General features: G+C 47.0%; 1 protein-coding gene and 1 long non-coding RNA gene across 2 annotated transcripts in view; one reads left to right on the forward strand and one right to left on the reverse strand.

Moving 5' to 3' along the window:
• The window catches only part of Ppp1r16b (protein phosphatase 1, regulatory subunit 16B), a 103,033-nt gene that overhangs the window by 19,569 nt on the left and 62,774 nt on the right, over positions 1–20,690 (forward strand). The gene's annotated exons all lie outside the window — the stretch shown is intronic.
• LOC105981651 lies at positions 13,596–19,143 on the reverse strand. Its single transcript, XR_001174832.1, has 3 exons — positions 19,035–19,143; positions 14,965–15,077; positions 13,596–13,979 (listed from the first exon to the last, which is right to left on the reverse strand). It is a non-coding gene; the product is annotated as an uncharacterized LOC105981651 (long non-coding RNA).

Genomic DNA, 20,690 nt, shown 5'->3' on the forward strand with positions numbered 1-20,690 from the left:
TGAGTCACAGCGCTACTTCCGGCTTTTTTCTTTTCGCTTCTGTGGTGCTGAGGAATCGAACCCAGGGCCTCATGCATGCAAGGCAAGCACTCTACCACTGAGCCACCTTCCTAGCCCCCTAGGTTCCATTCTTGAGATGTCTCTTCCTCCTCCTCCTTTTCCTCCTCCTCCTTCTTCTTCCTTCTTCTCCTTCTTCCTCTTCTTCCTCCTCCTCCTCCTCCTTCTTCTTCTTTAATCCAGTATTGGGACTTGAACTCAGGACCTTCCACTCTTGCTTGGCTTTTACTACTCAAGGCTGGTGCTCTACCAATTGAGTCACACCGCCACTTCCAGCTTTTGGCTGGTTAATCAGAGATAAGTATCTTGTGGATTTTTCTGCCCAGGCTGGCTTTGAACCATGATCTTCAGATCTCAGCCATCTATAGTAGCTAGGATTACAAGTGTGAGCTCCTGGTGTCCAGCTAAGACCTTTCTTCTTGTGCGTGCGTGTGTGTTTATTTCCAACTCTGAAAGAAATCCCCAATCCCGAACTCTGGTCCCATGCCTTTCCAAGCAGAACACCTAATCAGGCTTGGCCTTGCCCTTTGGCTTTCTAGAACCCTCTTGAAAGCCTGTTCCTTTTCATGCTGGAATCACAGGGCTGTAAGAAATGAGCAATCTCGCTTCACAGATCCACTAGCTGCAAACAGCTCAGCCCAGAGGTGTGACGTCCTGGGTCGGCTCATTCCCACGTGTGGCTTGCTGAGAGACGAATGATGTGGCAGTCCCTTGTCATTCAGGGGGCGGCTCATGATGAGGTGTAATTTTGAATGGGGGTGGAGATGGGGGGGTTATCTTCTCTCTCCATTCTCCATTCCTGGTTTACTTCCTTCTTCCCTTACAAAGCCCCATCTCCCCTCCCCAGGGCCTGCTCAGAGGCGCTGGGAGCAGGCTGACCTACCAGGCCTCATCTCTCAGGGACTGTTGCATGCCCTGGGGTACATAACTCTAAGCTCTGGGCTTGGAGTTCAAGGACAAGTGTCACTCAGGCTGCAAGTCCTACTTTGCTCCCTGACAGTTCCCTGGGTCTAGTTTTTCAGTTGTATAAAATAGAGCCCTGACTGCTTGCTTATCTGCTTGGAAGCAGGTGTGGCGAGAACTTGAACAGATCTTGCATGGGACAACTCTGAGTCCTGTGGCAGAGCAGTGGTATTTTTTACACTTTTTTCTTCCTTAAAAAATGTGTGTTGGGGGCTGGGAAGGTGGCTCAGTGGTAGAGCGCTTGCCTTGCATGCATGAGGTCCTGGGTTCGATTTCTCAGCACCACATATGCAAAAAGAAAAAAGCTGGAAGTGGCGCTGTAGCTCAAGTGGTAGAGCGCTAGCCTTGAGCTGAAGAGCTGAAGGACAGCGCCCAGGCCCAGAGTTCAAGCCCCACGACCGGACCCAAAAAAAACCCAAAAAAACAAAAAAAAAGTGTGTTGTTGTTGTTTTTACAGACTTTAATGTTTTGTTTATTTATTTATTTTTTGGGTCTGGTCATGGGGCCTGAACTCTGGGCCTGGACGCTGTCCCTCAGCTCTTCAGCTCAAGGCTAGCACTCTACCATTTGAACCACAGCACCACTTCTGGCCTTTTCTGCTTAGGTGGTGCTGAAGAATCGAACCCAGGGCCTCATGCATGCAAGGCAAGCACTCTACCACTGAGCCACCTTCCCAGCCCCGGCTTTAATGTTTAAAAAAACTCAAATATACACAAATGCATTCTTAGAAAAAATCAACATAGGTCTTTCCCTCCCTCCCTTCTTTCCTTCTTCCCTCCCTCCTTGCCTTACTCCTTCCCTCCTTCTTTCGCCCCTCCTTCATTTTCTCCCTTCCTCCTTTCCCTTCCCTTCCCTTCCCTTCCCTTCCCTTCCCTTCCCTTCCCTTCCCTTCCCTTCTCTTCTCTTCTCTTCTCTTCTCTTCTCTTCTCTTCTCTTCTCTCTTCCTCTCTCTCTCTTTCTCTCTCTTTTCTATGGTCATTGCTTACTGGTTTTTTTTTTAACCATTCAGGCATTTCCCTCATTTACTTTTGTATTTGTGAATTTGAAGAAATATAGAGCTTTTTTTTTTCCTTTGAGATTTTATCTAAATGATGACATATTGGAAACCTAGACATACTAGTTTAAAGTTTTCTTTCTTTTCACACAACAGAATGTCTTCAAAATATCTTCTGGTCAGTACACATATAATGTAGTATATCTGCATTGTTGTTTAGTTTGGTGCTGGTCCTGGGGCTTGAACTCAGGCCCTGGGTGCTGTCCCTGAGTTTTTTTCTTTTTTACTCAAGGCCATCCTCTACCATTTGAGCCACAGCTGCACTTCTGGCATTTTTGGTGGTTCCACGAACTTCCTGCCTGGGCTGGCTTTGAACTGTGATCCTCGGGTCGCAGCCTCCTGAGTAGCTGGGATTACAAGTATGAGCCACCAGCGCCTAGCTTTTAGTAGGTCTTTATTGATTTTTTTCCAGTAGTTTTTGCTAACCATGAACGTTTTGTGCACCCATGCAAATAGTTGTGTAGACCAGATGTGAGAAAACGGGGGCTGCTGGAGGGATTGAAGTGGTAGACTCATAGACTGGTGCTGCTGGCTGTGGGGATAGTAGCAGGAGGCTGGAGGACAGAACACGGCGTTCTGCAGCATGCTGTGGAGATGGGATGAAATGTGCCTCTGGGGTCCCCGTGCATGGACTGGGGGTGGGTCCTGCCCTAATCTTCCTGACAGCGCATCAGAGCCCACTGCTCTGAGCTGGCTGAGACTGGCTTTCTGCTTGTTGGTGAAGCTGGTGTTGGGGTGGCTGCTGAGGTGTTAGCTCACAGTGGAGTGGGAGCCGGGGGCGGCTGCGCCCCCGTTCCCCTGAGCTCATAGCATCTTCTGAGTCAGCCTTCCCCACCTGCCTGGGGAGTGTGAGCTGTTCCCCAGAGAAAGGCAGTATTGGGGAGCTCACCCAGCTTCCTTCTCTGGCCCTGCATTGCCTTTAGACTCATGGGCTTGACCTCAGACCTGCCTGAACCCCATCTGTACAGCTTGGACTCGCCTTTCTCCAGGCAGCTCTAGCCTAGCTCCTGCTGGCTCTCTCTCCCCTCGGACCCCCTCACCTCTGCTTGCGAAGGTCCCTCTGGAACGAGCCCCGGACTGCCACCTCTAGCTCTTCAGGGCTGGGTGTGGCATGGTGAGCCACCAAGGAGATGCTTAGAGGAAAAACTCAATATGTATCTGATGTTCATTGAGAGGTAGGATGGTGTCTGGGCCAGGAGTTGGACTGTAGCTAGTCCATTCTCCAAGATCCAAATCCCAGTGCCAGTGTTTGCTAGCTGTGCACTCTGAAGGAAGTTACTTGACGTCTTGGGGCCTCTGTTTCCCCACTTGTAAATGAGCGTGACCATAGCATACTGGCCCCACAAGATGGCAGAGAGGTTCATTGGAGTTGGTCAGTGTTCAGATGGTGTGATAAGTAGACCTGTGATAGAAATGGTTATTTCTGTATTATCTGCATTCACATAATCTCTTATTAGTACATGGTAATAAGATTATATAATAATGCTGTCTTCATGATTATTTATCAGGTGCTTGCTTTGTGCCAGGGCACATGCTCTTGTGTATGCAATTTTCCTTAATCCCCACAGACATTCCTTGAAATTAGATGGAGGATTTCACCCTATTTCTAAAAGAAAGAACCTAGAGTTTAATTTATATAATGTATCATAAGATTTGTACCTTTTAAGTGTACAGCTCAGTAGTTGTTCAGGCTATTTACAGAGCTACATGAGTTATATGTCCATTACCACCCTCTAGTTTTATTTTTTTTGTCAGTTGTGGGGGTCCTCGTTTTGGGGTCTTGCAGACAGCCACCACAGTTGCTTCTTCTCAGGGCCACAGGAACCCCACCAATATATTTTTAATAGTTTCGTTATGGAACCTTCAGTCACCAAAAAGGGTGAGTGAATCTTGGGTACTAAAGTTAGCTCTTAAGTCTTATTTTCTTGTAAAGATTTTCACACTCTCTTTTCTGAAGCAGTGGAAACTTTAACTTAAATGAAACCTACTATGTAAAACAGGGGGAAGGGCGATGCTAGCTGAGGTTGGCTGGGGTGCTCGGACCCGGTCCACAGTAGTTCAGACTTTGCACAGGCACCTGCCAGACACTGCTCAGACTACAGGCTTGTCTAGTTTTGACTTTCAGTAATTTTTAGAAAGAAAAGTTGCTTTTCTTTGTGTTATAAAAATAATTCATCCTTGCCAGGTGCCATTGGCTCATGCCTATAGTCCTAGCTACTGTTAGGAGGCTGAGAGCTGAGGATTATAAAAGCCAGCCTGGCCAGAAAGGTCCACGAGACTCTTACCTCCAGTTAATCACCACAAAGCTGGAAGTGGACCTGTGACTCAAGTCACAGAGCCCCAGCTGTAAGCAGAAAACAAAACAACAACAACAACAAAAAACCTCAGGGATAGCAACTAGGCCGAGTTCAAGCCCAGCAACCAGGCCCTGAGTTCAAGCTCCAGGACTGGCACATGTACATGCATGCACGCGCACGTGCGTGCACGTGCACACACACACACACACACACACACACACACACAATTCATCCTTGTAGAAATATTTAAAAATATAGGAGAAAGAAAAGGAGAAATATTGAGAAGGTAAAGTTTAAGCTGGCCATGGTGATGCATGCCTGTAATCTCAGCACTCAGGGGGCTGAGGCAGGAGGAGCATGGTTGGGTTTGAGGCTAGCCTGGGCTACATTGTGAGTTGGAAGCCAGGCTGAGCTACATAGGAAACATGTCTTCAAAACACTGAGAGAGCCAGGCGTCAGTGGCCACACCTGTAATCCTAGATACTCAGAAGGGTGAGATCTGAGCAAGGAGGTTCGAAGCCAGCCCAGGCAGGAAAGTCCATGAGACTTATCTCCAATTAACTTCCAAAAAGCCAAATGTGGAGCTGTGGCTCAAGTGGTAGAGTGCTGGCCGTGAGCAAAAAGAGCTCAGGGATAGTGCCAGCTCTGAGTTCAAGGCCCAGTAATAGGAAAACCAAACAAAGAACAAACATGGAGAGAGAGAGAGAGAGCTCAGGGATAGTGCCAGGCTCTGAGTTCAAGGCCCAGTAATAGGAAAACCAAACAAAGAACAAACATGGAGAGAGAGAGAGAGAGAGAGTTAAAATTGAGGAATTAAGACATTCACTATGTTAGGATAATAAGCTCATTATCCGTTAAACTAATTGTCTCTTCCTGTGTAACAGCAGCTCAGCTGGGCAGTTCTGGCTCAGACTCTCATATGCTATGCTTACCCCACTTTCGAGAAAGTGTGTTGACCTGACTCTTGACAGGAGACCTCAATTCAGCCCACATGAGCCTCTCAGCATGGCGGGGCAGGTGGCAGTACAGAGAGTGAGGGAAGGGGTACAGGAAGCTGAGATGACCTTGTGACCTTGGAAATCATGTACCCTGTTCTGCTCGGGAGACATGACTCATTTGGTGCAGCCCACACTAGAGGGGAGGGAGGACGCCCCATCTCCTGAAGGAGGAATTTGTGGACATGTTTCAAAGATACCACATGCTCACAGAAGTATTTTTATAAAAAGTCATGATTTTTTTTCAAAACAAAAAATAGTGAATTGTCTTGTGTTATACTTTTTAAGGTGTGTGTGTGTGTGTGTGTGTGTTACTAAGGCTTGAACTCAGCCTGATAGTCTCAACTTGGCTTTTTCCTCCTTGAAAAGGTTGGTACCTTGCCACATGAACCACACCTCCACTTCTGGTTGTTTGGAGTTCATTGGAGATAAGAGTCTCAGTCTTTTCTGCCTGGGCTAGCTTCAAACCTTAATCCTTAGATCTCAGCCTCCTGAGTAGCTAGGATTACATGCGTGAGCCACCAGCATCTGGTTTATCTATTTTTTTTTTTTCTACTAACTGTATTTCCTTTTCTTATTGAATTGAATGGTTGTATGTTGATGTGTTTGAGAAAAGAGAATGAGTGTCAATATCGGAGGAGATGTTAACCCTTTGTTGTTGGTTTTGGCTCATGTATTTTCTGCCATATATAGTCATGTTTTCATTAACTTTTTGTTTATAGTGTAGTTTTTTTTTTTTTTGTCAGTCGTGGGGCCTGAACTCTGGGCCTGGGCACTGTCCCTCAGCTCTTCAGCTCAAGGCTAGCGCTCTACCACTTGAGCCATAGTACCACTTCTGGCTTTTTCTGCTTATGTGGTGATGAAGAATCGAACCCAGGGCCTCATGCATGCAAGGCAAGCACTCTTCCACTGAGCCACGGTCTCAGCCCCTGGGTTTTGTTTTTGTTTTTGGCAGCACTGGCATTGAACCTCAGTGTCTTCCATATGTTATACATGCATTCAACCACTGAGTGTGTTTATTGTACAGGTTTTGTGCTTCAGGGTTTCAAATCTATTTATACTAGCTTTTCCCTTCTATTATTTTGTTCTATGCTTTTATCCTTTAAAGCAAGAGTCAGAAAGCTATGACCTGAAGGCCAGAGCTACCAACTGTTTTTATAAATAAAGTTTTATTGGAACACAGCCACAGCCACTCATTTACATATTGCCTAGGGCTGCTTAACCACAGTGACACAGATGAGTTTTTGTAAGAAACCCTATGGCCTGCAACAATGACAGTACTTCCTGTCTTGTCCTTTCTAGAAAAAACCCTGTGAACTCTTACTCCAGTGTTTTCCCCATCTAACAATGTCTGTTAACCTATGTTTTTCTTCTAAGTATTTGTGGCCTCATTTAAATAGTTAAATGTGTAATCCCTCTGCAATGCATTTTGGTTTTGTTTCCAGAGTTATCAGTGCTCCCAGCATGCTTCACTTTCCCATGTTTCTGATGCCACCCTCACCCTTACCCGCCCAGTTGTCATTTACGCTGGAATCCTTCAGGTTTCTGTTGAGTCTTGATATACAGTTCAACAAGGACTTCCTCAAGTTCCTCTCTTTTTCTTTTGCTACTTATACCATGGCTTGAACACAGGGCCCCATGCTCTCCTTCAACTTTCTAGCACTCTGTCACATGAGCCATTCCTCCAGTACAGCCTTCTTGCTGGTTAATTAGAAATAGAATCTTGCAAACTTTTCTTCCTGGGCTGACTTCGAACTTTGATCTTCTCATCCTCAGCCTCCTGAGTAGGTAGGTTTACAGCTATGAGCTATCAGCACTGACAAAAAAAATTGTTCTTTTAAAAAAATGTGTTCTAGGTTATTTTCAGTCATACAATATATAATCTTCACATCACGTTTTCTTCAGAACTTCAAACATTTAGAGTACTAATTGGTATTATAAGGAAATCAATCAATTAATTTGGATCAAATTTACCATGGTAACTTTTGCTAAGTAGGCACATGGCTCATGACTCTGAAAAGTATCCTTCCATATGCTTTAGGAAAGCTGGAATGTTATTTTTTTTTCTCCCATGAAAGTCCCATTAACTTGAGAGGGGGACTCATGGTTGTTGTTTATTGTGGTAGGGCTTGAACTCTGGGCCTGGTTGCTTTCCCTGCACTCTTAAGCTCAAGGTGAGCGCCCTACTGCTTGAGCCACAGCACCACTTCTAGTTTTTGAGTGGTTTGTTGGAGATAAGAGTCTCACAGTTTCCTGTCCAGGCTGGCTTTTGTTTGTTTGTTTGTTTTTGTCGGTCTTGGGGCTTGAACTCTGGGCCTGGGTGCTGTCCCTCAGCTCTTCAACTCAAGGTTAGCCCTCTACAACTTGAGCCAGAATGCCACTTCAGGCTTTTTCTGCTTATGTGGTGCTGAGGAATTGAACCCAGGGCCTCATGCATGCAAGTCAAGCACTCTACCACTGAGCCACCTTCCCAGCCCCCCAGGCTGGCTTTGAACCGTGATCCTCAGTTCTCAATCTCCTGAGTAGCTAGGATTACAGGCATGAGCAACTGGCGCCCGGCGGCTTTGACATTTTTTTTTTTTTTTTTGCCAGTCATGGGGCCTGAACTCTGGGCCTGGGTGCTGTCCCTCAGCTCTTCAGCTCAAGGCTAGTGCTCTACCACTTAAGCCACAGCCCCACTTCCGGCTTTTTCTGCTTATGTGGTGCTGAGGAATTGAACCCAGGGCCTCGTGCATGCAAGGCAAGCACTCTACCACTGAGCCACCTTCCCAGCCCTGCTTTGACATTTTTGAACATGCTCTGCTTTCTTCATATCCTTCCTAAAGTCTGATCTGGCTTAACTTAGAGTGAGTACAATTGTTACTTTTCTCATTGTGGTTTAGTTTGTCGATTAGCATGGCCCAAGTTTCTGTCTTTTTTTTTTTATAACTATTATTGATTTGTACTGAACTTGTAAGAAAATAAACTCCCTCGATTGGTTTCCCAATAATGAAGTATCTTTTCCATCCTGATTTTCTAGGAAAACTGTTCAAAGGGGAGCTAGCTGCACTTCCATATGCCACATGCACACATGGAAGCAGCCTTAGTTAGCTGGAGAAACAGAACCTCGCCAGGACCCAGAGCTCTCCTCGACACATGCTTGCCTTTTGACTCCAAAGTCAAGAATTTGAATTTATCTTGCTCACTTAGAAACCTATTATCCACCTGCTCAGTTAATTTTGGATTCTTTTTTTTTTGGGGGGGGGTCCGGTCATGGGGCCTGAACTCTGGGCCTGGGCGCTGTCCCTCAGCTCTTCAGATCAAGGCTAGCGCTCTACCACTTGAGTCACAGCGCTACTTCCGGCTTTTTTCTTTTTGCTTATGTGGTGCTGAGGAATCGAACCCAAGGCCTCATGCATGCAAGGCAAGCATCTGAGCCACCTTCCCAGCCCTAATTTTGGATTCTTAACTGATGAATTAGGACTTTTTTAATGTCACTAGTGACAGAAACTCAAGCTAACTGAGGCAGGGTTGTATGTATCTGAAAACTTCAAGGAGCTCACAGCTTCAAGCACATGTGGGGATATAGGTTACAAAAAAAAATGTCTAAGTTAGATGACTATGACCAGTCTATCCTAACAGTTAAGTTTTTCTTCCCAGCTTTATCTCAGGTTCAGCCGTTCCCAGAATTGTTTTTCTACCACTTGAGTTATACTTCTGGTTCTTTTTACTTTTAGTTAGGTATTTTGTTTGTTTGTTTGTTTTTTGTTTTCCAGATAGTGTCTTATGTCTGCTTCCTCCTCCCCCTGGGTCTTGCCTGGACTGTAATCCTCCTATTTGCATTTTCCATTAGCTGGGATGACAGGCACACATCTAGCTTTTCTGGGTTGATAGTTCTCAAGCCATGACCCTCCGTTTCATAGTGGAATGAGCCAGGCCACGTGGGAGTGGAGTCTAGCAGAACCACTTTGTCAAGGCACAGTACTCATGTAACTGTGCCATAGAGAGAGGTGTTGTAAAGATGGCCTTGTCAAGAACAGGCTCCAGAGAAAGGAGGCAAGGAGACCGTTTATGAGCATTGCTATTTAGTCCTTTCCAGAAGAGAGGACACTGTGACCAATAGCTATGAATGTTTACATCCTGTTGCTAAGCATAATCTAATTATGGAGAAAGAAGAGTTCGACCCATCTCGGCATAATTCCCTCCAACACGATGACTGTGCACCTCCTCACAACCTTCTGATTGCAATTCCTCCCCAGCTAGGTCTGCTGCTTATAGGCACAGAATGAGTGAACCATGCTTAAATGAATCTCTTGCCATGGAAGGCGATTCTCATTTCCTGTCATCCCAGTGCTGTGATTTTGTGCAGTAGCCTCATGATATTAGATAGTGTGAAATTTCTCTTTGGGAGCGGAAACTACTTTGTTTAGTTTGGTCATCCATGAAACTAATACTGACCTGGAGGTCTTGCAGAGGGGGAAATTCAGCCAATTGAAACTCCCTTGGCATTGGCCCCAGATCCCAACTTCCATGCCACTCAGCCAGCATCTCTCCAGGGTGTCATAAGGACACATAGAAGAGGGCTTGCCAAAGACTCTTTGGAGTTACAGAGCCCGTGTCAGTCCCCTTGTTGTGACTAAATACCAGTGACAACTTAAGAGAAGGTGGGGTTTATTTTGGCTCCTGATCTTGGAAGTTTCAGTGTGTGGTCCCTAGGCCCTATGGTTGGGTCTCCAGTGGCAGAGTAGTACCTCATAGAGAGGAGGACTGCTCACCTCATATCAGCTGGGAAACAAGGTTGGACAGAGAAGGGTATCCCTGCACTGTGATCCTCCTATTCTCCAGTGTCCCCTTTAAAGCCATACCTCCCCCTGCCCACAATGACCTAGTTTCCTCTCCTTAGGTTCCACCTCCTCAAGGTTCCACCATCTCCCCAAAACACCGCAGGCTGATGACTAAACCTTCAACACATGGCCTCTGAGTGCATTCCAGATCCAAACCACATGAGCTTCCCTCTCTGAAATTTCCCAGCCTACAGAACTCACTGAGAGAGTTGAAAACATTTCTGACATGACTTAATCCTGCTTACTGTCTACCTTAGACCTGTTTCCTTCCTGATAGAGTGGGAAGAATGGCCAAAGCCAAACCATCCGCCAACCACGTAGAGGAAAGTTTTGAGAAAGGTTTGAGAAGCTGAAGAAAATTCTAGAATGTTCTCACCTATGCCATGTTTGGGCCAACAACAGAGCTAGTGCTACTGTTCCCTGCCTTATTTACTGTGTTAGACTTCAGGGAGTTTGCGGAGCAGAGGTGAAGAGGGAAGTATGAAAGCTGCCCAGTAGGAGGAGGACAAGGGCACTTTTGTCATTTACAATAGAAAAGCTAAGTTACACTCAGATCTGATGGAGGCAAGGCTTTCAGTCCTCTAAGAGAACTGCTCCACAGTGTTTGTGCTTAGGGCCTCTGAATTCCCTGGATACCACAAAGGCAGGAATGGCAGGTCTCTGTGTGAGTCACCGTGAAGCGCTGTGCTTCATCTGTCAGCTCTTGTTGCATAACAACTCCCCTGAAACAGTGCTCAGAACAGCTTACTATTTCCCAATTATTCTTTGGCTTCAGCAGGCAGTTCTGCTGCTGGTCTTATATCAGAGAGCAGCTTGTGTGATGAAGTCTTAGTTGCCCCAACGAAGCAGTGTTCAGTGGTTGAGCTCTTGGGAAATGATTCTATCTTCCGGGCTCCAGCCTAACCGATGGGTTCATCTATGGATGAATTTATAACGTTATGGACCATTGGGAGGGGTTGGAAATTGTAGGAGATGGGGCCTAGTTGGAAGAAGTTAGGTCACTCTGAGGTGTGCTCTTCAAGATGTTTCTCATCCTGTTCTTTCCTTCCTTTCTGCTCTCTCGGCTTCTTTGTCCCTGTAAGGTGAGCAGCTTTGCTCTGCCCTGCCCTTCTGCTGGCTATGGATGAAAACCTTTAAAACTATGAACCTAAATAAATCTTTCCAGGTCGAGTGTCGGTAGCTTCCACCTGTAATTCGAGCTACTCAGTAGGCTGAGATCTGAGGGTCAAAATTCAAAACCAGCCCAGGCAGAAAAGTCTGTGAGACTCTATTTCCAATCAGCCAGCAAAAAGCCAGAAATGGAGATGTGGCTTAAGTGGTAGAGCACTAGTTCTGGGCAAAAAAGCTAAGAGGCTGGGTGCCCGTGGCTCACGCCTATAATCCTAGCTACTCAGGAGGCTGAGATCTGAGGATCATAGTTCAAAGCTAAGAGACAGTGTCTAGGCCTTTGCTTTTTCATTTCCTTTCCTCTTTCCTTTCCTTTTTTTCCCTCCCGTTGATTCTTTTCCTCAGGTACTTTATCATAGTACTTAACTAATAAGCTGACTAACACTTTTTGCCTGAGTTTACTCCTTTGTTGTTGTTGTTGGTGGTGGTGGTGGTTGTGGGGCTTAAACTCAGGGTGTGTGAGCTATCCTTGAACTCTTTTGCTCAAGGCTAGTGCTCTACCACTTTGAGTCCCAGCACCACTTTCAGTTTTCTGGAGGCTAATTGGAGAGAAGAGTTTTAATGGACTTTCCTGCCCAGGCTGGCTTTGAGCCATGATCCTCAGATCTCATCCTCCTGAGTAGCTAGGATTACAGGTATAAGTTATCAGTCCCTGGCCTGCTAGGCAAGCATTCTATCACTAGGCCTCTATTCCCAGCCCTGGCCTGAGTTCATGCTTAGGGCCATAGATACTACAGGGTCAGCCAGTGTTTTGCCTCTGTGAACCTGCCTTGATCTCTTTCTCCATGTGGTCTTTCATCCCAGATCACGGTCTCAGTTGCAAGAAGGTAAGCCCAGGTACACGAGAAGTTATCAAGGTCTTGCCTGTATCAGGTTTGCTGATGTCTCATTGGGCCAAGTGAATCACATGGCCAAGTTTAGCATCAGCATGGAAGGAGTCTTGCAGGAGCATGCGTACTGAAAAGGGTCATCATTGTTATCATCTACCATGCATTTTAGATGTTCCTTTAGGCTGGAATTCTAGTAACACAGTGTGACAATTCTGAGCATGTCATGTTGCGCAGAGACATGATATGCTCTTGATGTCCCTAAAATGTCTGAGTTCTATTGGGTGGGGCAAATGCTGTGACCAGATCCTCCCTCTGGGATCCCTAGACCTCTGGGTTGAGGACACATACATACACTTGACAGATTTTGGTACAGGAGAATGATGCTTTTGCTTATTTAATTTGATTGCTTATTAGCTGTATAGCCACAACTCTGGATTGTGTGATTTCCTAAGGTCATGTTGAACTCTCAATAATTGGGGTTAAAGTCTGGATCAATGTTGAAACAGAAACTCGAATAGAAAAATAATCATCAGCCAGATGGAATGAATTATTAATTCACAAATGCAGCATGCTCAGTAATAAAGCCTCTGAGAGTGTAAGTGGGGTGTGGGAAATTGAAGGACCTTAGAGGTAAGGTACGGGTTTCTGGGGTGTGTGGTAGACCCCAAAGGTTAAGAGCTTGCAGTCAGATAAACTTTGCAAATTACCCAACCTCTTTTAAGTGCTAATTCCTCATCTGTACAGCAGGATGAATGATATTGGGGAGAGCTAGGGGCTCAGAATATTCATAGATGGGCAGTAAGCACCATCAAAGGAGATGTTGACTATTACCTCTATTAGCTTTGGTTGAAGTAGGCTAGAAGCAAGGTTAATACCTCTTCCATTATAGGTCAGGTGTACATTTTTTTTCTGTTTACTCAAGACTAGCTTCCTATCAGTCATTCATATGAACCTTTTTTGTTGTTGTTATAATCATTAGGACTTTAGTATGAAAGATTTCTTTCTTTTTTTTCCTCCAGCAGTGTTCATTGTAAATCAGAGGAGAAAGCAAGGGTTGTCTGTCCCACATAATACATCATGTAAAATTGCTTCATTAGGGCGCTCTTTCAGTCTTCCCCCTTCTTCCCCCTCTTGGCAGTACTGGGGTTTAAACTCAGAGCCTTGGGCTTCTTAAACAATCACTCTGACCACTGAGCCACACCTCCAACCCTGATTTTTAATGGTTGTTTTTTAGATAGAGTTTTGTTTCCTGTTGGGGTGAGTCTGGGTGTGATGCATCTATGTTATGTTTCTTGGTAGCTAGGATTACAGGCACCCACCATTATGTCCATAATCTTTGTTGACAATGCGTCTCAAACTTTTTCCCTGCCCAGGCTGGCCTCCAGTGTTAGGCCCAAAAATTTCAGCTTCCCAAGTGGCTGCGATTAAAGGTGTGAGCCATGGGATGCCAGCTTCCCATCACCTCTTAAGCTAGTCTTGAATATATCTATTTGGGTTGGTTTGGGTCCATCTTAATGACAAAAGCTCTTTGGGGGGACCCTAATTAACTTCTGAGTTGCTTTCTTCAACCTTCAGAGTGAATGCAATCTCCCATTGTTACTGAAAGAACCCACAAAACCCCAGAATATCTTGTGACAACTTCTCCCAAGTTCTTTGGCACCCAACATTGTGCCAAGGAGACATAGGACCAGCCTTCCTCTGAATGGGCTCATTTCTGCAGTCATTCCTTCCGGCTCATGACTTTCTTCTTTTGCTGCCCACGGATGCTGAAAATAACTTGTTTTCTGGCAAGCCTGAAATGAGATTCCTTATGATTTAATCAGATCCATAATGAAGCTCTTCCAGCTTTCAGGAGCAAACATCTAGAATGGCTGGGCTGGTTCGGGGCAGGTTACAGGACAGGCCACAGGGAGGAGGAGTCTGAATATCGCACTTGGAAAATTGCCCCCTGCACAACAGCTGGGGTTCTCCCCATCACTGGCCAGGACTCATGGCCCTGTCTGGCACAGTTCTGTGGTATAGGTCATGTGGGCTGTGCAGTTCCCATCCCTTAGCCCAGACCCAAGGCTTAAAGATAGTGGGTGCGATATTGATTGCTCTATGCCATAGCCAGCAAGAGGCAGTGTCCTCCAGATACAGAGACCAGGATGGGTTCATCTTGGCTAAAGCCAGGTTGTGCTTGGTGTTCATTGAGAAGGTAATAGCTCCAGATGAGAGAAGAAGCTGGGAGCAGCATGACAGGAAGTTGGCTAAAGAAGGAACAGGTCTCAATCAGCCCGTCACCCCTGCAGAATTCCCTCTACCAGCATATATTGGATTCTCCAGCTCCTAACATTGTGTGTGTCTATGCACCAAATTACATATCCTCTCAACAACTCTGAACCGAGGCTAGGTGCTAGTGGCTCATGCCTGTAATTCTAGCTACACAGGAGGCTGAGATCTGAGGATTGAGGTTCAAAATCAGCCTAGGCAGGAAAATCTATGAGACTCTTATCTCCAATTAATCCCCCCCCCCAAAGCCAGAAGTGGAGTTGTGGCTACAATAGTAGAGTGGAAGTGGAGGTGTGGCTCCAATAGTAGAGCCCTAGCCACCTCACCTTGCAGGTGGATAAACGGAGACATACCACAGTCTAGAAACGTATGCACACAAGAGACAGAGCCAGGACCGTCTGCCTGCAAGGTTTAAGTTTCCAGCCTAGTGCTGTAGCATGTCTCAAACCTGGAGCATTTATCCCTCTCCACCAGCCTGGTTGTTCCCCCACCCCCCATCACTGGTACCTGGCAAGGTGAGGGTGCAGGTAGAGCATCCTCTTTGAGCAAGGAGTCTGAAGAACATGCTGAATGCCCATGGCCTCCTGGCTGCTCTGACTCAAGCTCTTTCCCTGGGAGATCTGTCAGATAAAGTGATGGTTTAGACTCAGGCTTCCCCAGGAAGCAACTAGACATCATTGGTATTGAGACATGGATAGTCCTGGATGACTTTCCATCATTCTCTATAGGAGAAGACAGAGAAGACATCTCCCTCTGTCTGAAGACAGATGCCACGTTAAAGGTCACTCCCACCTGACCTTTTTTTTTTTTTTTTTTTAGCAGTACTAGTATCGCAGGTACTCTACCATTTGATCCATGCTGCTCAGCCCCCAGCTGACATTTTTCAAAAGTATCTGCTGGTATTAGGTGCTTGGGAAACATTGTATGGCAATAATTCTGGGCCTCAGAAAAATTTCTTTTTTTTTCTTTCTTTCAGTTGTGGGGTTTGAACTCAGGACCTAGGCTCTGTCCCTGAGCTTTTGCTCAAGGCGATTGTTCTACCACTTTGAGCCACAACTCCACTTTCTGTTTTTGAGTGGTTAATTGGAGGTAAGAATCTCATAGGGACTTTTCTGTCCAGGATGGCTTTGAACCATGATCCTCAAATTGTAGCGTCTTGAGTAGTTAGGATTACTGGAGTGTGCCATCAGTGTCCAGCAGAAAAACATTTAATTAAGAAAAATATATTCACATTTGGGTCCCAAAGAGTCCAAGTACTTCTTATTTTAAGATAGTAATGTCACCGGGCATTGGTAGCTCACACCTATAATCCTAGCTATTCAGGAGGCTGAGATCTGAGGATTGTGGTTCGAAACCAGCCTGTTCAGGAAAGTCCAGGAGACTCTTATCTCCAATGAACTGCCCAGAAAGAGCCAGAAGTAGCACAGTGGCTCAAGTGGTAGAACACTAGCCTTGAACCAAAGAGCTCAGGGACACTGCCTAGGCACTGAGTCAAGAGAGTAATGTCACCACTCACGATTATAATCCTAGCTACTCAGGACACTGAGATTTGAGGATTTCAGTTCAAAGCCAGCCCAAGTAGGAAAGTCTATGAAACTCTTATCTCCAGTTAACCACCAGAAAACCAGAAGTGGCAATGGCTCAAATAGTAAAGTGCTAACCTTGAGCCAAAGAGCTCAGGGATAGCGTCCAGGCTCTGAGTTTAAGGCCTATGATGGACAGAAAGAAAGTAATGTCATCTCAGTATCTTTGGTGATGAGATACTTTGTTCAGTAAATTGCTAGTTTCCAGCTATACCACCCTCTCCAGGAGGTTCTTTGTTGGTGAAATTGTTTTTCACTAAAAGAAGCTTAAGGTTAGGCACTAATTGGTGGGAGAGAGTTGGATTTATGTAGATGGATCTGGTAGGTAGGTCTGGGGACATGTCAGAGGCACCATCTTTGTCTCAGCCGCTGAAAATATCTTCCTAAAAAGCCCACACAAGTCTGTAGATTTCTTAAAGTTCCATTTTTGGCAAGTATATTCTGGTCCTGGTGTGCTCTGGCTAATAAACAGCTTCTGACTCACGGCACTGGGTGGCTGATCCTCGTGGTGACCCCGTGTGTCCTCAGGGCACAGCTGGTGGCGGGGGGGGGACCTGACATCCCCAACTGGTCTGAGCTCACCCCATCTTTCCAGGACAACGTGACCCTCAGGCCTCAGTGGGACCCTCGGGCACTTTCGTGGTCAGCTTGGGCTGCCTAACGAACTTTACAGACAACGTGGCTTAAGCAACAACTCTTGCTTCCTTACAGTTCTGGAGGCTGGAAGTTCATGTTCAAGGTTCTAGGATGGTTGGTTTCTGGGGAAGACTCTCCTTACTGTATGGAGGGAGGAGAAGACAAATGAAGAGAGGAGAGGAGAGGAGAGGAGAGGGGAGATAGACAGAGGGGGGGGAGAAGGAGAGAGGGAGAGGGAGAGAGAGAGGGAGAGGAAAGAGAGGGGAGGGGAGAGGAGGAAAGAAGAGGAGAGAGCACTTTCTGGTATCTTAAGGGCATTAATGCCATCCTCATAAACTCATGTATACCTAACTAGCTTCCAAAGGCCTACCTAGCTCTCCAAATAGCACCACAGTGAAAGTTAATACTTTAATATATGAACTGGGGGCAGAGACACAGTTAAGCCACAGCAGATACGTTCTCAGTGGCACAGAAGTTGATAGAGATCCTGCAAGGCTTGCTGCATGGAAGGCAAGTCCACTACAGACTAGAGGAGCTCAGGGGGGTCCCCAGGTCTTGGCAGAACTTTGGACCTATCATTTTGTGGGGGAAGAATCTTGTTTCTCTGGGAGTGGGGGTGGGCAGAATGGGCACAGGGTAGATGGAGTAGAGGAAATTTCCTCTCTACACTGTCTTGTCTGCCATCACAGGAAGGGTGACTTCAGGAAAGAACACCAGGCAGCCGGCTGGGTCTCTGCCCTTCCTCATGTGGCTCTAAGACTCTTCCCTTTCCTGTCTTGTCGGATGGCTCAAGGCTTCAAGAGCAAGTGTTGAAGGATGTAGGAAGCTGCCAATTTCTTGGGACACAGAACCCCCATAGTCTACTCAGATTGCAGGGGAAGTGGGTGCTGGCAGGTGTTTGTTGGTCAGTCTGCTAAAGGAGCTATGCAGTGACGTTTTGGTACTGGTCTCTCAATCATGTCATAGCTCACCTTGGTACTCTTGAGTTTCCCTAGGCTGGGGTGGGAGGTAGGGAACAGGAAGTGACTGCTATTGGACAGGAGGCTGCTGTGTGTGTGTGTGTGTGTGTGCGCGCGCGCGTGTGCATGCGTGTGTGTGTGTGTGTGTGTGTGTGTGTGTGTGTGTGTAGGATGTTGCAATGTTCTGAAGTTGGTTATGGCAATGCTTGTAGCGGCTCTCGTGTAGCCAATGACCAGGCCTTTTCTTTCTGTTATATCCACCAGCTTGAATGTAAGCTATGCATGGAACATTTACATGCACAGGTAGCTATCTTACAAAGGGAAAAAAGAGCAGGTGAAATTCATTTTAGTACTATATTTTCTTTAACCCAGCAGATCCAAGATCAGTAGGAAGCTTTTGCTAGAAATTTTTTCACTTTTCTTTTTTGTTGTTGTTGTTGTTTTTGTCAGTCCTGGGGCTTGAACTCAGAGCCTGGGTGCTGTCTGTGAACCTTTCTGCTCAAGGCTAGTGCTTTACCACTTGGAGCCACAGCTCACTTCTGGTTCTTTTGATAGTTAATTGGAGATAAGAATCTCAGAGACTTTCCTGCCTGGGCTGGCTTTGAACTGATCCTCAGATCTCCTGTAATTAGGATTACAGGTGTGGCTTGTTTTTGTTTTTGCTTTGTTTTGTTTTTGCATATGGAAGAAATCCCACGTGGCTTGTAACTACTACTGGGGTCTGGATTCAGAGTCCCTGTACCACTGGGATGAAGTGTCTCAGTTTTCAGTAAGGGAAGGAGTTTTGTTCTTTCTATTCATATCCCTCAGCTCATAATCTACAATCCCAAAGTGACATCTAGGGTCTCCATGCTGGCTTCATTCCCACCCAGGGGACCTTCTCTAGATGCTCTCATCGATGTCCTCTCTCTTGCTCAGAGTACCCACATCCTTTTGGGGGTCTGTCTGATTCCCCTTGTCTTTCCCCTGGCTGCCCCTCACCCTGTTCAGGCATACAGCCCTGCAGTTTAGAAGCAGCCAGGCCTGGATGCAAGTCTGCCACTCACCTGCTATGTGACTTTGGGCAAATCACTCAACCACTCTTGAGTTCCAGCCTCCTCCTCCTTCCTCCTATCATGGGATGTTGGTCTCCGCGTGTCTCATTTCTGTCAAAGCCCAGCTGGTATTTGAGCCAACCCTGACCTAAGCAAATCCTAGATGACCCCAACCCACTGAGGGCATGCATGTGATCCTGCAGCCCCAAGCTTCCTCTACGACATGGCTGCCAACCCCAGATACCTGTGATGCTCCAGTGAGCTGGGTCCACTTTGGGTTCTGGCTGGGCCAGCCTGATCCTGGTGGGGATTTGAACTTCTGTGGGTCTTTCCTTGGGGGTAAGGTCCTCTACTCCCCCACTTACCCCAGCTGACCTGCATCCATCCCCTGCAGTCCACCTGAAAACCAAGATGGCAGCTCTTGGCTTACTCTGGCACCTCCTTGGCTTCAGATCTCTTTTCTGGCCCCTGAGAGGACAGCATCAGTCCTGGCCAAGCCCAGCCCACTTGGGGTCCTAAGTCCAGTCCATGGCTGTTGGTAGACCTAGCTCTGCGGCCTCCTCACTCTGGCTTCCTGCCCTCTGCTTAGGGGTGGCCTGTGCTCAGGCTGACAGCCTCAGCCCCACGAAGCATCGTGAGGTGTGGAAAAGGGATGCCAGGTGACCAGTGACCCTGAGCCAGAGTCCCCTATCTCACCGCTCAGTGGAGACAGAGCGGCGTTTGCATATTGAGTGTGGAGCTGGGCCAGCTGCACAGGAAATTATATAAGACAGAAATGGTAAACAGCCTCTTTACAGGAGAGCAGACTGAGGCCTGTCCGGGTCTCCCAGCTCCTAAGTGATCAAGTTGGATTTTGACTCCATCAGATGAATGCTAAGTTTGTGGTCCTGAATACTGCCACTTTACCAAGGAGCAGGAAGTTCTGACAGGAAGTCCTCAGCTGCAGATCTGGGGCCTGGGGCACAGTGAGAGCCCCTGTGACTTCCAGTGGCCCAGTCACGGCTGACCCTTTGTCCCACAAGCCTCCCGGCAGAACAGATGTGAGCTGGTTGCCTCCTCTGACAGTAGATCTGGAGGGACCTTGGGATTTCTCCTGGGTGGAGGCAGTCTCAGAGAGTGAGCAGTTAGAGGAAGAAGGAGGCTAGCAGCAGCGTGTGAGTGGCTAGGGGTGGCCTTGACCTGCCTTCAGCATGAGGAACACGGACACAGAGTCTAGGGGTGCTGCAGGTATCCTTTCCTGCTCTTCCCCTGCCCCCCGCCCCCGAAATGTCAGTCAAATTCAGTCTTTGGAACTCTCTGGAGTCCAGTCTCTGGACTGATTCCTGGCATGCCCAGCCTCTGCCTGTCACCATGGCATCCTTTGGGGGCTCTGATGTTTAAAAGGAGTGAGTGTTGGGGTTAACACAAAGGTTTCTTGCATTCTCCGCCCCCTCCCCCCTTCACCTCCCCCCCCTGCCATGGGCTCAAGTTCTGAAGCAAGAGTGCTTTTCTAGGCAATCTGAGCCATGCACAGATACCATCATAACCTGGAAGACACCCCACTCAGGGTCATCCTGCTGTCTAGACCCTTGCTTCTCTCCTGCACTTGCAACCACAGGCAAAAGTTGTATAAACAAAGTCCTCAGAAGGCAGCTTCCTGGGGAGAAGATAACCAGGGTCTGACCACAGGCACCTCCAGCCACAGGTGGCCCACTTCCTTCCCTCCCTGTCTGCAAAAAGTGAACTTGAAGCTTGTTGAACTTGAACGTGAAGGCGGTCCCTTTTCTCCTCAGTACCAGACGTGCCTGCTAGCAGGTTTAGCTATCTGTGTGATGTGAGAGAACTGAGAACTGGGACTCCTTTGCTGGGCTGGAAGGAGTGTCCCCTTTCTGTCCCCAGAACTCCCAGCCATGCCTCCTGCCTCTCTGACTCTATGCTGACAGAAGGAACTAAGCCCTATTCTGTGCATGTTAGCTGTGTGTCTCTGGGCCTGTTGCTCTGACGCTCTGTGCCTCAGTTTCCTCAAGTAGACAGTGATGGTA

This window comes from Dipodomys ordii, unplaced genomic scaffold, assembly GCF_000151885.1.
Source record: "Dipodomys ordii isolate 6190 unplaced genomic scaffold, Dord_2.0 Scaffold13, whole genome shotgun sequence".
Lineage (NCBI taxonomy): Eukaryota > Metazoa > Chordata > Mammalia > Rodentia > Heteromyidae > Dipodomys > Dipodomys ordii.